Raw genomic sequence first — 17,052 nt, 5'->3', positions numbered from 1 at the left:
AATCAACTGGAATTGGACCATGTTATTAGAATGTTCAAGCATCCTGTTTGTCAGCAGTGCTTTAGAGTGATATTTTTCTCCATCATTGTTCCAATTAAGTGTTTGCCCTTTTTTTTTGTTCTGCTTCATATTGACATATTTCATGTCATTGGTTCTGACCTGAAGCTCTGGGGACAAGAATCTGTGGATTTGCTTCATGAAGTTTATAAACCTCCTGACAGTTTAGGCACTGTTTTATATGAATATGTGTTTGTAATTTTCTTCTAGGGAAGGAGATAATACAGAGCTCTTTTAAAAATAAATAATTAGATTTCGAGTTGTTAATCTCCCAACTAAGAACACATGAATATGCAACAGATACCTTATGCTTGAAGGTGAATTAGTTTTGCTATACACTGGAAATCTAACATGACAATAGTTCAGTGTGCAGCTCATCCTTATAGAATGTCAAAATCATGTTGGGAAATCAAGAAAGCAATTAAGAAAGCAAATGCACCTATGACGAAAGCAAAAATCTTTTATATGGCACAACAGAAATTAAATAACACTTACTTAAAGGCAATAATTCCTCACAAATATGGTGTATGTACACACATGCATGCAATATACCCAGCAACAAATATCATGATATTAATAATGGTTGTCCTACTGGTGTTAAAATTATATCTATATATACATTTAATTTGTATATTATTTAACAGAAACATGCATATGTTTATCATAGAAAAGCCACTTCAAGATCAGCAAAATAAATCATGCATTCATTCACTCAGTGTTTATTGAAGGCCTACTCTCAAAGTTACAGGAGCCATTATTGTCATCTGTGAACTGTGATCACCTGGTTGTTCATGATACTTCTTTGGCTCCCCCACTGTGGAGGAGGTAATATAGTACATATACTTGTTTTTAATGCAATTACAAAATGCATCCAACAAGTTCTAACTTTTTATGCCAGTGCAACCTAAGTGACACATTAACAATACCATCAGCCAGCATTTATGGAGTGCTTAGTATGTGTCAAACATGGTACGTAGCACTTTACCTACATTAGCTTGTTTAATCCCCATAATGGCTTCATGACAAGTAATAGCACTACTCTTACTTGGTCTTTGAAAGATTAGTACACTGAAGTTCAACAAATCGAAGTAACTGGTGTTAAGATCACCCCGCTGGCAGCAGTAGGGAGGGAATGAGAACCCAAGCCTGTTGATTTCAGAGTCCACACTGTTCTCTGTCGCCTCATACTGCCTTCCAGCTAGTGGCAACAGTGAGAGTGAAGGCACTTATTAGAAAGAACACACTGAACTTTACTTGCTATTCTCCTTGCAATACTCACAATAGCCATTGCCCCCCTATGGTTGAGCAAAGCAAATTTATCAGCGTGTTGTTTACATAACACCTATTCACTTTTGAAGACCAATATTTTCTATGTGAAATCTTTGTTCTTACCTCGTTTCCTTCTCCTACCCAGAGTGATAACAGAAAAAAGTGCTTATTTATCTGTGCAGATACAACATCTTCTACACACAGAATATGTGGCCTAGGTATTTAGTCAATTTTTTTCACACTTTCTGTACATTGTCTTCTTTAACCCTTTCAAGAACCCTATGAATTAGGCATTTCCATTATCTTTCTTTTAGTGATACAGAAAGTTTGCCATTTATGCAAGGTCACTCTACCAGTGAAAGTTGCTCATGGGGTTCAAACCCAATCAGTCTGATCAAAATACTCAGCTTTTGACCTTTATGGGCCACTGCTTCTTCTACATCATACTAACCCTCTTGATCCCAACATTACAAAATTTGTTGCTTATGTGCCAGGCACTGAGCTAAGGACTCCAATGTTTGTAATGCTCACAATGAAACCTGCAGGATTGATGTTGCTTTCTTTATTTTATAGATGAAGATGCTGAGCTGAATTCAGATGGTTCAAAGAATGACCAAATTCTCACAATTAGCCATGTCTAATCCACACTACTTTCCCTTTCTTGTAGACTGTTTTATTCATTTGTGTATCCATTTCCCATTGTGACCTTTGGCACTTGCAGGTAGTCTATACTTGTTCATCAATTGAATTCATTTTGTAATTATTTTCTGTCTCCCGTTTCGCCTGTATTTATGTTGCTACTCTGTTTTGCAATCATTTCCCTAAATTCTTGTCTGTTCTAGCCCCTCCTTTCATAAGTGTGCACACAGTACATCTACAATTGTAGTTTTAAATTTGTGTGAATTTTTTTGAGTAATGTATGTACTCAGCTTTTCCACTGAACTGAAAATGCTATGTAAGTCAAATCATGTCTAGCTTAGTTCATCAGTGTATTCCCAATGGCTTTCATCACATAGTTGCTCAATAAATGCTTGATCATTGATTCATTCGTAATGGCCCCTTGAGCCCAGAGGGAGTTGAGAACTTTTGTCATCCCATTTAGAACAAACCGTGCCAGCAGGATAGCTTACCACTCAAGCTTTCTAAATGAGCCCTGTATTAAAGAGTAGGGCCATTAATTACAATGTTCTCATCTTACAGGTGAAAAGCATCTCTTCCTGGGCTGTATTTTTTTTTTTTTTATATTACAGGGTGGCAATACTTTTATGAGCCATAAACGATTTTCTAGGCAAACGTTGTCTTTCTGAACCTCATTTTTTTTTTTTTTTTTTTCTGTGAAGAGGGAAGCTAGAAGGCCCAGGCTCACAATTTCCAGTGCAAGACAAGGTTTCTGGTGTTTTTCCTCTCTATGGCCTTCTGCTGCCATTTGTGTACCCACTCTCTCATCAGCCTCATATGATTGTATGAAGAACTAGTTTTTGGATCTTGAGAATGGAAGATTCCTTCTAGCAAACAAGAAATTACTAGAGTCCCGGGGAGAAAACATTTTGCTAGCTGTGGGAACTCACTTTAACTTCAAGGTGTTTTAGCAACACAATGACTGTTCTAGTGCGAATCATTATCTCCTCTGTGTTCCAGACATTTCCTTTCTTTCCTTACAACTCACTCAGAGTCATCTTAGAACTGAGATCTGATCATGATGTGAATTCCCTCAGCGCTCATCCACAGGGATCCATTTGAAAAGAGCCCAGACTTCCTCACGTGGCCTCTGAACATCAAATTCTTCAGCATGATTTTGTTGTCACTTTTTCTTTAGACTTATCTCCTCCATTCCCCTTCACTCGGCTAAGAATTGACTAGTTTTCTCAGTTATTTTGACACGTATCTCTTATTTGATCATATTTCTTACATGTAGTCTTTTTGTTTTTGTCTGAGAATCTTTTACCTTGTCTTTTGTTGTTGTTGTTGTTGGTTGTGGGACTTGAACTCTGGACTTGGGAGCTGTCCCTGAGCTCTTCAGCTCAAGGTGAGTGCTCTACCACTTGAGCAATAGTGCCACTTTAGTTTTTTTGGTGGTTGACTGGAGATGAGTCTCATGACTGATGCCTGGGCTGGCTTTGAACTGTGATCCTCAGATCTCAGCCTCCTGAGTAGCTAGGATGAAGGGGTAAGCTAGTAGCACCTGGCTTTTTACTTTATCTTTACTTTTCCTTTTTTTGTCTTGCTAACTCTTCCACGTGACTTCTTTGAGAGGCCTTCAGTGACCCTTCATCTAGGTTAGACCTCCTGTAACACTTCCTATATAGAATATCTAACATTTCACACAGCACTGATAACACTTGGAATAATTTGTTAGATCTATCTTCCCTGCTGGGCACATGTTTTCATGAGAGTAGAATTCATGCCTTTCTCATTCATGTGCTTATAAATAGGCCTCAAAAATATTAGTTTCCATCACTATCACCACCACCACCAACAGCAGCAGCCAAAATGCTGTGTCTGGTACATAGGAGTTGCTTGGTAGATCCAAGGATGATAAGTGAGTCATCACTGAGATGAAATTCTCTTTGAAGAATGCATTTGAATGCAAATTTCATACTTTTGTCGCACTTTATGTGATCTTTTCTTTCTCTTAAAATTATTCTTTCCTTTAATTGCTGCCTTAATTCTTTCAAAACAAGATATTCTTTTTAAAAACAATTTCCAAGTGTGACATCCTAATGGAACATAACAGTGTGCTACTTGGCAGTCATAGAATAGAATAATAGAATCCGAAAAGGGATCTAAGAAATGATTGATGCAATCCAGCAGGCCAGCCCAGTCCACCTGTGTAACCCAAACAGCCACAGATGTCAAAGAAGCCTGCATTAAGGGGAGAGAATGAATGGATACAAAGAGCTAAAAAAGCATTCGAGCCACAGAGAGAGAAGTATTTCTTTAGAGTTTTTACTAAATCCTTCTAACTCTGTTTATATTTGTGTCAACCTCTTCAGGCCTGGGGAAATATTGAAGGTTAAACTATTTGTATGTGAATTGTTCTGTATTAATGGAATGCTAAACTCTACCTGGAGTGTACGGAAAAAAAAAATCAGACAGGTATTTCCCTGTTCAAACCAAATGCAAGCTTCTGTGTCCTATATAGATATGTGGGTACTTCAGATAAACAATTCTAATGCTGCGCATGTTTGTTTGCACCTATCTGAGACTGGTACTTAAATCAGAAATAGAGTCATTGGACCTAATACCATGGCCTTAGAATTGGGTGGAAAGGGCTATTTTTAACTTGTCCCATAGGATGGGATACTATAGATCTTAGGCTGTAGCTTCTCCCATGGCATTTTATCCTCTTAAAACCTATGGATTCCATAATGTCAAGCAGTCTTAAAGTTCAAAGGAGATTTCAAGCTTTCTGTGAACTCTTACTAGCCACTAGTATCTGAATCCTTTACAGTAAGTGTAAATTTATTGCTGGGTTTTCTTTAAGATGTAGATTTTCAGTTCATTAAATCGACACTGGAGCCTATGATTTTCTTGCTTTTCTTTTCTTTCTTTCTTTTTTTTTTTTTTTTTTTTTTTGGTCGGTCGTGGGACTTGAACTATGGGCTTGGATGGTGTTTCTCAGGTCTTCAGCTCAAGGTGAGTGCTCTACCACTTGAGCCACAGCACCACTTCCAGTTTTCTAGTGGTTTATTGGAGATAAGAGTCTCATGGACTTTCCTGCCCGTCTGGCTTTGAACTTCAATCATCAGATCTCAGCCTGTCGAGTAGCTAGGATTACAGGCGTGAGCCACCAGCACCCAGCGAGCCTATGATTTTCTATCATCAAGATCCTAGCTAATTCTGATGACATGGCTCATGAACTAGACTTTGAGTCAGAAGACTTTTTTTCATAGCATCATTATTAAGTGTGTTAAGTCTACTTGAATGTCTGTAGTGAAAAGAAAATCACTCCTTTTGGGACATACTTCTGTATATGAAGGGTAACTTGTATCTCTACTCAGTCAGTTTATTCAATTTAAATAATAGTGAAATAACAGACAATATTTAAAACAGTTATTGTATGCTACTACCATTAACTACTACCAAGATTACTACTTTTATTATTTAGTATACCCTTGTTTGTGATCATTTGGGTAAATGCAGAAAAGGTCAAAAGCTATGTACATATGACCAGATAAGATAAGTGAAATGAACCCCAAAACAGAGACATAAGTGGGTTTTCTTTCTTGCTATTGTTTTTAATGTACTTATGATGTATTGATTTTTTTTTGTTTTTTTGTTTTGTATGTTCCTCCCCCATGGTATAACCCCTGTTTTCACTGTATTTGATTCCAGTGCCCTGCTCTTGTATATACACTTTTCTAATTTGGGGAGGGGAAGGCAAAAATCAAAATGCTTAAATAGAGATGATACAGGTTGACCCATTGTAACAATAAGATGTACAAGACACTGTGTTGAAAATTAACTTTACAACTTGTGGGGGATAGGGAGGGAGGAATAGGGGAGGTGGAGAGGGAAGGGATGGTAGGAGAAAAACAAAGGAGGAGGTAACAATGCTTGATAGGAAATGTGCTCATTACCTTACTCATGTAACTCTAACCCTTCTGTACCCTATTTTTACAATAAAACACGTATTAAAAAGAAATTCATAGAAAGTCTATGTCCAAATCCATAGAAAGTTATAGAAATGAATTTGGATCTGACTCTATCTAGCTTGAAGCCCACACTTTCCATTCCCTAGCACTATAAATTATGCTATTGTTTCAGTTTGGGTTACCTGCTTTGACTATTTCGGTTGTGGTCCTACAGTGAATATTGCAGATGAGGGCATGCCTTAAGCAGGTGCAATGTGGGTAACTGAATAGAAGCCATAAGTGTAGTAGGCAAACAAGGATTGCTGCCTTTCCTAGCTATTTCTCTTGCTTTGAATAGTAGAAGATAGAAAGCAAGGCAAAAATGATGTGTCTGAGCTCTCCTCTGTATTTTCTAATGTAAACTCTGAGTACTTCTTAGACTCTGATCTTTTTTTTTTCTTTTTTCAACATCATTTTTAAAAAAATTTTCTTCCATCCTCTAAGTCAAGCAGTTTACAGCCTTCCCTTCATTGTCAGTCCTACGCCCTCTGTGTTAGGCCAGCTGCTCTTTAGTCAATGACAGTTTTCAACACCATGCTTGATTTATATGAGCTTTAGCTCAGGTCTTTCTGACAACTTGAGTCATTGCCTCAGATCCATGTATAGACTAGAGGTCAGCAAAGTATGGCCCATGGGCCAAATCCAGCCTGTCACCTGCTTTTGTAAATCAAGTTTTATTGGATGGCAGCCCTGCCCATTCATTTATAGACTGGCTATGGCTCGCTTTTGTATAAAACATTAAAGCTGAGTAGGTGTGAAATGGACTATCTGACCCACAAAACCTGAAATATTTACTATCTGGTCCAAACAGAAAATGTTTGCTGGTTGCTGTAGAGACAATATGAATCTTGATTCTCATCTTTTAAATAGTCCCCTCTATCCTAAAAATTCTGAAGATCACTTAGAAAGAGCCATATTGGCAGCTAAGTGAGAAGAAGTTGGCATGATAAATCTCTGCAGGTCTCCTGGCACTGACCAGATTCGAGCTTTAGTGTGATAGTATGTCATACTTCTAAACTGCGTGGGAGTGTGAGCCTGCCAATTACTATAGTCCTTTGTTCTTTCAAGGTCTAGTAATAGTAAGGCTCTAATTACAAACTTTCAAGCAATAATGTGGCACATGGAATCCTATCCTAGGACAGGTGATTTTGGAGGTTATAGGAACCAGCAAATAGCCCACCTAGTCATTTTAGCTGTTATTTATTCCATCTCCTTTGCACTTTTCCTCTATTTCTTATCCATTTGATCCAGACATTACCTGTCTGACATCTCATTGAAGCTGGAGTTGTTCATTGTTTTCATATAGTGGATTCCATTATTTTCTATTGATAGCAGTTAACCTCATTGGGAGCCTTCTTCATTCTGGCACTATGGCAAGATCTTAAATTCAATGCCTTCGTCAATCCTCAAGACGTCCTTTTGAAGCACATGCAAGCCTATCCTCACATTAAAGATGGAGGGACTAAAGCTTGGAGTGGTTTAACAATTTGCACTAGGGGACTACAATGAGAAAGTGGGAGATCAAGGAAATAAACCCCAAACCTGAGAACTTGTAACATTAATCTCTAGTTCACTTATTTCCTAGTTCACTTATTCATATTACCTCTGGTATATTATTTACTCTTTTTCTCTAGTACATAGTTACCTTCGGGTTTCTCTTCTTTGAGAAACTACAGATAAGGTGCATTTTCCTCAAACCTAATAACCAATTTAATTCAAATAACAAGTGCCAGCTTACAAAAATAAGACACACTGTCCATACCCTTTGGGTTTTTAAATAAGCTGTTTATCACAGTTATAGCAACAGCAGCAGCAACAGCACCATTTGAATTGTGCTGTTGATAAAACTCAACCATGCATATTATTCCATTCATGAGGAACAAAGAAGCCTTATGGTTTCTGTATTCTATTCATAAAAAGTAAACATCTATCAAGATGTATTGTACTCATAAAATGAGTTGTTGAATGGTAACTCCTTTGTACATCTGCTCTAAAAAAGATAATAAAATATAGTTGAAATAGGTAATGAAGCAAGAGAGACAGACTTGCTGTTTCCAAGAACAAGGCATGCATCCTGTGTCCTGTGGGGTTCAAATACTTACATTCAACATCTAGCAATCTTGGCAGTTTGTGAATGACTGAGCTCTTCTCCATCCTTCTTTCCACACATTTTCACATACCCTGCCCACTTTTCAGTGTCCTTTTCCCCATAGTCTACTTTGTTTACAGGTAAGGGAAAGGAAATGAATTAAAAGAGAGAGATGTGAAAGTCAGGAAACTGTAACAATATGGAGCCCAGACTATTAGAAAGAAGAGCAGCTGGAGAAGATGTTAGTGATCATGTCATCCATCAATCTGTTTTTGTTAATAACAATATAGGTAGCTCTCATTTATTTAGCACTCCCATATGTCAAGCATTGTGCCAAAACCTTAATATGGATTCTATGACTTAAAGGGCATGATGATAAATAAAGAGTTTTGCCATCACTAGCTTTCTCACTGGACACTAAGACTTTCATTGAAATAACTTACTTCAGAGAACTCAAATCATGAACTTAGTCTCACTCTGAACATTATACTCTGCTGCTTCTTGATCTGCCTAAGGAGACTTAAGCTTCTATTGGGAAAAGTGAAGAAGGGAGTTGCTTCACATCACAAAACCAATACAAATGTGAACTTTACCAGTCCTGACTGAGGCCTGACTGGTATGGCATCGCTCCAATGAAGATGGCTTGTAGTATCCTACATTTGACAATTGCCCCATCTACCATTTATGAGACAAAAAGTTTCCAGGCTTTATTTATTTCTATAAGGAATAATTCATTGAATCAAAATTACTTCACAGCATCCACGAAAGGACACAGCTGTACTCATTTATCGAGACTTCTAGAAGTCTTGGTATATTTGTTTCACTTACAGTATTACAAGCTTTAGAACCTATTGTCATGGTCTCCAGGTAAAGTATCTGCCTTTAAACACAGATGTAAAACCAAAGAATTATAAGATCTCTACAAAGGAATCATTGCTTTGAATGTTTTGTCTACGCCTTTGGTCCCTGTTCTTTCCTTTCTTTCCTACAAGTCATTCTTTTTTGTTTTTCCAACACTGGGTCTAGTGTCTTCCTTTTCTGTTCATCCTTTCCAGTTCACTGAGTCCTTTTGAATCGTCTTAATGAAAATCTTCCTCAAATTCTACGTAAAAGTGACATATAGGCCAATGGTATATAGGGCCCATAAATCTATGCATTTATGGTTAATCATCTTTTTAGCATACAATGGAGGTAGGGATAGTTTCTTTAATAAACAGTATTGGGAAAATTGAGCATGCACATATCAAAGAATGAAATCAGACTCTAATTTATACCATCTATAGAATTAACTCAACAGTAATTAAAGGCTTTAATACAGGACTCCAAGCTATGATAGTATTAGGGGAAAACATTGTGGAGGAGCTCTGTGATGTTGGAAAAAGTAATGATTTTTTAAGAATATGATCTTAATAGAAACAATAAGTGAAAAATATCAGATTATAAAAGTGATTATATCAGACTAAAAATGTTTTGCATAGCAAAGGGAAATAAAACCCAACAGTTCTCCTGATAAGTGATTCATATTTAAGGAATGAACTCAAAATATCAAAGAAACCAAAAATACTATCAAACATGGACAAAAAATAGAGTCTGGGCAGTTGGAAAGACTGGGATAGGTGACAGAAAAATATGTAAAATTGCAGTTATAGAGGATGAAGCTCAAGAGATTTATACTACAGCTATTGTATAATTATTCATTTGTGACAATAGCTAATGGTGATATATTGTATTCTTAAAAAATACGAAAAGAGTGGATGTGAAATGCCCTTACCACAAAAACAATCATGTGAGGTAATGCATACGATAATTAACTAGACCCATCCATTCCACATTGTAGCTATGTTTCAAAAATTCATATGAGACAAGAAATAATTTTATCTGTTATTTTAAAAAGCAAAGACAAAAACATGAAAAATGATCCCATTTTATGTAGGATAATCTTGTGGAACCAAATCTATTTCTCTGTTACATACATGTCAGATTAATTATTGCACTAACACTCATAACAATATTACTTGGTTTGCCAAACAAGCATGGATAATAATGATTATGATGTACCATCTGTGTAATAGACACCGCTTAAATACTTTATATGTATAATTAAAACAATTCGTATGACAATTGTATAAAGCTTATTTTATTATTATACCTCTTTCAGTGCTGTTTGGGACAAACAATTCATTAAATTTTCTAGATTGGCTGCCAGTTCCTAAGCTCATAGAACTCTGCTGCTTTAGCCTCCACATAGTTGTGATTACAGGTGCATTCGCCATGCCTGGCTTTATAGTTATTCTATAGATGAGCATCCTGGGGTATGGTGTGCTAACAACTAACATGCCCAAGCTTATGGACTAGTAAATGAGAGGTGGACAGCTTTGTGTGGCTCTATTGCCTATTTCTGGACTACTACACTACGGAGTAAAAAAGTTGTAGGCTCTGTCAACTATTCCCTTCAGTGTTGTGAGCAAGAATCAGTTACATTATCTTCAAAATGGCCAGTTGAAAGAGTTTGGCCACTGTACATGTAGCCAGCAACCAATGGTGAGTGTTTAACTGAACCCCAAAGTCTGTTAATACTAGTAGCTATTGTTCTCTGTGCTGATTGTGTGCTTGGCCCTCCATGTTTGCCAGCCTTGCTTTGCCTGGGTGAGGTAGGTTCTATGAAGAATCCCAGCTCATGAATTGGGGAAGTGGGGCTCAGACTTGAAATAACTTCCCTCCAGGTCCATCAGCCCACACAATTGGAGACAGTTGCTTTATGTATTTATGAGTCGATTCTAGAGCCCAGCTACTACAGATGAGACTATCAAAAGTGATGATGGTTGTATTAGTTACTTTAGAACCACAATCCCTTTTAAACTGGAATTCCATGGTGACAGAATTAGGGCTTGTACCAGGTCATTTTGTGCTGGAGCTGAGGCGATAGAGCTCCTTACAGAAGAGACAAGGAGAGGAGAGGAAGGGAGAAGAGAAGAAAGAAGAGGGGATGGGGGAGGGTAGGAGTAAAAGGGGGAGATGGAGGGGAAGCAGAAGGAGGAGAAAGAAGACTGCTTTAAGGTCATTGTCAGAATAACTGTGAATTTTTGCTGATATTATTGATTTGCTATACAGCCAGCTTTCTTTCTTTCTTTTTTTTAAATAATGAGTACATTTCTTATCAAACACTGTTGCCTTCTCCTTTGTTTCCCCTTCTCATCTCCCCCCTCCACCACCCCATGACACCCCCCCCCCTGCCAAAGTTGTAAAGTTCGTTTTTAAACATAATGACTTGTACATCTCATTGTTGCAATGAGTCCACCCACATCCCTATTTAAACAATTTGTTTTTTCCCTTCCCCTCCACAAATTATACCAACATCAAATACAGTGAAGGCAGGGGTTATACCGTGGAGGGAGGGACATACAAAGCAACAAAGAAATCATCTTATAAATGTGTTAGAAACAATAGCAAGAAAGAAAAACATTTGAATACTTATCCTGGGGTTCATTTCATCTAACATCTACTTAGCTGACCTTTTCTGCTTGTCGCAGACATATACTAGTTATTGCAAATAAGGGAAACCATGGGGCCTATGTTTCTTTGGGCCTGGCTTACTTCACTTAATATAATTTTTCCAAGTCTTTCCATTTCCTAACAAATGGGGCAATGTCATTCTTTCGGATGGAGGCATAGAATTCCATTGTGTATATATACCACATTTTCTTGATCCATTCATCCACTGAGGGGCATCTGGGTTGGTTTCAAGGTGAAAAATGACCTGTGGGCTGTGAAATTCACACTCCTCACCCGAGTCATTGTCCATCGCCAGCAGTGTACTGAGGCCTGCCGACTGAGCAGGCAGGAAGGTCCCTTCTCAACCTAGAGTCATCAATTCTGGCCTGATTAAATGCAAATGAATGAAAACAGCTATACATTTACCTCCAGTGTAGTGATGTAAGCATTTTGGCACCACATCTTCACAGCCTAGGACTTTTTTCCTAATGCCAGTTATTTCATTATATAGTACAGGAGCACTATATCAATATCAAAGGATGTTCAATTTGGCCTTCATTCAGAATGGGTGGGATGCAAAAATGTAAGTATAAATTTAGGTTGAAGGTCAGCAACCCCCCCTTCCCCCACCATAAACCCAAGGAAAGAGTGGTTGCTCAGAATAAAGCATCAGACCAACAGAAAGACAAGTCGTGATTCAGCAGTAAGAAGAGACATCCTCTGCTCTTGCTCTATTTTTCTCTTAGGGTAGCTTTTGAGGATGGTTTGGCTGTATCTCATAATTTTATTTTCCATGGCTGAATAGTTTCCAGTCTTCATTTTGAAGTGCTCAGGGAATTAGTGACAGCCATTACAATGAGAGGCGTTCAGACATTCAGAACACCTATCTGAGTAAGGACAATCTAGAGGAAAGGATGCTCTTTCTCCTTCCTCCCTCAGGGCAGCCTGTAGATATTCCTCTCAGCTTTTCTCCTTGAGACCATCTCCTGGATTTAAGAATGAGCTTGTATTTGCTTAAATCTTTCCTTTTCTACTCATCTTGTTTGTTCTGGTTAAATGAAGCACAAGAAACAGCACATATGAAGCAGTGTCTTTTGCTTTGTGAGCTAAGGAATGGAGGGTAGTAGTCAGCTGAGTTAAAAGGGCATTTTCTTTTTGAGTAAAATTTTCAGGCAGCAATAAAATAAAGGCAATGATTATAAAGCTTGCAGGGGAAAAATGAGGATCAGTGAGATTAAGCAATTTAGTTAAGATGAGACAGCTAAATGGAGCTATGTCATACACATATTTAACACATTGCACTTGGGTTTTGCCTCTGGAACTTAACCTGAATGCTAAATCTGTCTGCACAGTTTTGAGTAATCCTCAGGGCACACCAACTAGGAACAGGAATTGAGGAGTTTATGATTCATGTGGAGATACTAGGGAGGTTAAAAGTGGAAGAGCTGATCTATGATCTGTCACTCTGGTGACCAGGTAGTAATAGTAGATGCTTACTGAGTGTCAGGTGAATGAATATGCTCACAGTATAGAGAGAGAAAAAAGGAGAGCTCATTCATAGCACATACATTTGTAATGTGAGTTTACTCATGCAATTATACAAATGAATGTATTTTATTAGTCCAAAAAAGTAACTGTTGGGGGTTGTAGTTTAATATACTTAGCATATGTGAAGTCCCAAGTTCAATTCCTGGTGCCAAAATCAGAGCAGCTTACAAAATAGTAGTTGTGAGCAGGCAATTATTTGATCCTTTAAAAATCATCATTAGTTACATTGGTATTCATTAATAATAAATAACCTTTTGAGCTTTCAAAAGATCCCTAATAGCCAAAGTAATCTTGAAAAAGAAGAGTAAAGTGTAAAGACATCATCTTACTATCTGAGTTAAGTTAGGTAAAAACTGATTTTAAAACATACTAGAAAGTGGGTCTGGGAAGGTGGCTCAGTGGTAGAGTGCTTGCCTCACATGCATGAGGCCCTAGGTTCAATTCCTCAGCACCACATAAGCAGAAAAAGCTGGAAGTGGCGCTGTGGCTTAAGTGGCAGAGCACTAGCCTTGAGCTAAAGAGCTGAGGGACAGTGCCCAGGCCCAGAGTTCAAGCTCCATAACCGACAAAAAAAATACTACAAAATATAGGAATTAAAGAAGTATAGTGTGTTGGGATTAAAAAACAGACTCATAAACCAATGTAACAGAATAGAGAACTCAGAAGCAAACCCATGCATATATGATCAACTAGCTTTTGAGAAAGGTATAAATAAGTCACCATGGGAAAATGAAAGGTCTCTTCAATAAGTGGTATTTAGAAAACTGCATGTTCACATGGGAAAGACCAAAACTGGATCCTATACTATATGCAAAAGTCTATTCCAAGTAGATTACAAGATTAAATGTAAGACATGAAATTATAAAAACCTTAGAATATTACATGGGGGACAATTTCCTTAACCTTGGTCTTAGCAATGATTTTATAAATATAACCCCCAAAGTACAGGCAACAAAAGCAATAGTAAGCAAATGGACTATATCAAACTAAAGTGTTTCTACACAGCAAAATAAACAATCACAGAAGACAGGTCACATTATACAGAGGGAGAAAATATTTGCAAAACATATGTCTGACATGGGGCTAATATTAAAATATGTAAGGAACTCACACAATTCCATAGCAGAAAGCTAGGTAATCTGATTAAAAATGAGCAAGGGACTTGAATAATCATTTTTCCAAAGAAGTCACATAAAGGGACAATTGTATGAAAAAGTACTCAAAATAATCACCAGGAAATGCAAATCAATGCTACAATGAGATATCACCTTATACCTCTTAGGATGGCTATTACTAAAAAGCAGAGTAGAAGAAAAGAAACCCTTGAGAATGATGATGAAATTGTCAATTGATATAGCCATTATGGAAAAACATCATTCAGTTTCCTAAAAAAACACAAATAGAACAATTATATGATCCAACATCCCTTTTCTGAGCCAGTACCTATAGGACTGAAATCAGCAACTTGAAGAAGTGTCTTTATTCCATCAGTATTCACAATAGCTAAGCCATGGGTAAAGATTTGTGGTATACTCATACATACAATGGAATGCTATCAATTCTATAAAAGAAGGACATACTCCCATTTGTGACAACATGAGTCAAGCTGGAAAATATTACAATAAGTGAGATAAAGCAAACACAGAAAGACAAATTTCCTATCATTCCACTTTTGTGTGGGATCTAAAACAATAAAAAATAACATAAAAAAAGAAGTCACTGAATGGTGGTCTCCAGGGGCTGAGCTGGAGGTAATGGGGAGATGTGGTTCAAAGAGCATACACCTCATTTATAAGATAGCTGTCATCTGGGAATTTAATGTATGACTTGTGACTATAGTGGATAATACTATATTACAGATGTAAAATTCGGTATGAGTAGGTCTTAAATATTCTTAACATATTAAACATAACCCACTGAAGCTTTGGATATGCTAATCATGGTAATCATTTCACAATATATACAACATATGACAGCATGTACATCTTACACATATATTTTTGTCAAAATAAACAAAAATTGATTTTAAAAGTTGCTTAGTAAAATCTCTGAATCAACTCTTCCTTCCTTCCTTTTTATTTTAATAATTATCCATAAGTAGTTATACAAAGAGGTTTCAATTTAGCATGTTGGTTTGTGAGTACAATGCATCTTGATTGATGCCACTCTTTCATGATTTTCCACACCTTTTTCAACACCACCCATTCCCTCAATTTACCTAGTTTCATTTTCACATGTATTTGTTGACTATTATGTCTACATTCACCCTCCCTTACTCTCTCCATTTATTTAACTCTTCCCTCCCTCCCTCCCTTCCTCCTTCCTCCCTTCTTCCCTCCTTCCTTCCTCCCTCCCTCCCTTCCTCCCTCCCATCCCTCCCTTTCCCTTCCCTCCTCCTGGTATCACTATGAAAAGGACATGTCTGATTTAGCCTAATGGAGATTGAGACCTATAGAGTAGTCACATCATCCAGAAAATGATTGAAGCTAATGTGTATCATCTGAAAGCCAGCTGACACTAAAATATGTAGCGAGTGTGGGCCTGGTGAAGTGAGCCCCATAAATGCTTGTATGTCACTGATATTTTGTGGTTGTTTGCTATGCAGTAGGAATAGGTAGGGGCAGAGAGTTAACACTGGCATATAATGATCCAGAAATTGAAGCAAGACCTTCATTTTACTAAGACCAGTGTCCATGTCATTTGGACTAATCTTACCTTTTAGAATTTGCAATATGCTGTCACCTTTACCTGGCATTCTCTTTTCCTTTTAGTTTCTGGGTAAATACTAACTTTTAAACCTGGTTAGGTACCATTGCCTTTTCTGTTACTCCCAAGAAAGCTAACTACATGAATAATCTGTCTCCCTTTTACATACTTCATTATTTCAGCAATCACAATGTTGAATCACTAGTTGCTTATTTGCAAAATTTCTCATGTAAATTTGTTTCACTAAAGTCCTTTAGAGCCTATTGCATTGCCTCATTACTATTTTTGGCAATCTATTAGTTGCTGGGAAGATACTGATAAGGAAATGATTTCGTTTTTATGGTATTGGGATTTGAATTCAGGGCCCTGAATTTACTAGGGAGACTCTACCACTGTAGCCACACCTGAAGTTCTTTAGCTTTTAGTTTGTTTTTCTGATAGGGTATCATTGGTTTTTGCCTGGCTGGCCTTGAACCAAAATCCCTCCTCTTTCCACCTCCCATTTACAGGCCTGTGGCGTGCAAATAACTCTGTGTGTGTGTGTGTGTGTGTGTGTGTGTGTATGTGTGTGTGTGAAGGAAAATAATGGTATAATATCAATTCAGGTAGGCAAGTCACTTTTTGATATCAAAAAATACTGACATATTTATTGTATGTTCAAGGGTCTATCTTTTCTTCCCAGCTTCACTGTAGCATTTTAGTCTTAAATTAATTATACATTTTCTGAGGATAAGAATGTTGTGCATTTTTCTTTGTATACTCCACAGGCGACATGCTGAGATAGCTTGTTCACTGATTTATTGTTATTAAGAAGGATCTAAAAAGTTCTCTTTGTTTATGTGCATGGGAGTGTGTGTGTGTGTGATGTCTTTCAAATTTTAAAAATGTATGCTACTTGCTTAGAGGGCATTGTAAGTCTGTAACTTCTACAAATAAATTTCATATTCCTTGGTAATACCTTTGTGCTGCTTCTGAGATTTCCTATTTGAAAATGGCCACAAGCTTTATTTTGAAGATGTATGTTCAAGCATAAATCCTGCATGCCATGAATGCTGGCTGTAATTCTTCCTAGGGAAGTCAAGGATGCACTTGGTCTTGGTCTATTGTTACAACTATAAGAAAAAAGTAAGTAGAGTGGGTCTTTATATGTGATATAACCTGTCCCTTCATCTGGTCACTAGGACTCTGCGATTATAGGCAAGTGGAAAATTTGGATTTAACAAATAATTTAACATTTTCAGTGCATGATACAGATAA

At 37.3% G+C, this 17,052-nt stretch overlaps 1 protein-coding gene across 2 annotated transcripts in view; it reads right to left on the bottom strand.

Annotated features, from left to right (window-relative positions):
- Grin3a (glutamate receptor, ionotropic, N-methyl-D-aspartate 3A) overlaps window positions 1-17,052 on the bottom strand; it is a 142,305-nt gene that overhangs the window by 41,825 nt on the left and 83,428 nt on the right. The gene's annotated exons all lie outside the window — the stretch shown is intronic.

Source organism: Dipodomys ordii, unplaced genomic scaffold (genome assembly GCF_000151885.1).
Source record: "Dipodomys ordii isolate 6190 unplaced genomic scaffold, Dord_2.0 Scaffold67, whole genome shotgun sequence".
In the NCBI taxonomy this organism is placed as follows: domain Eukaryota; kingdom Metazoa; phylum Chordata; class Mammalia; order Rodentia; family Heteromyidae; genus Dipodomys; species Dipodomys ordii.
Note: the sequence above shows the minus strand (reverse complement) of the source record. Positions and strands in the feature narration are given on the sequence as shown.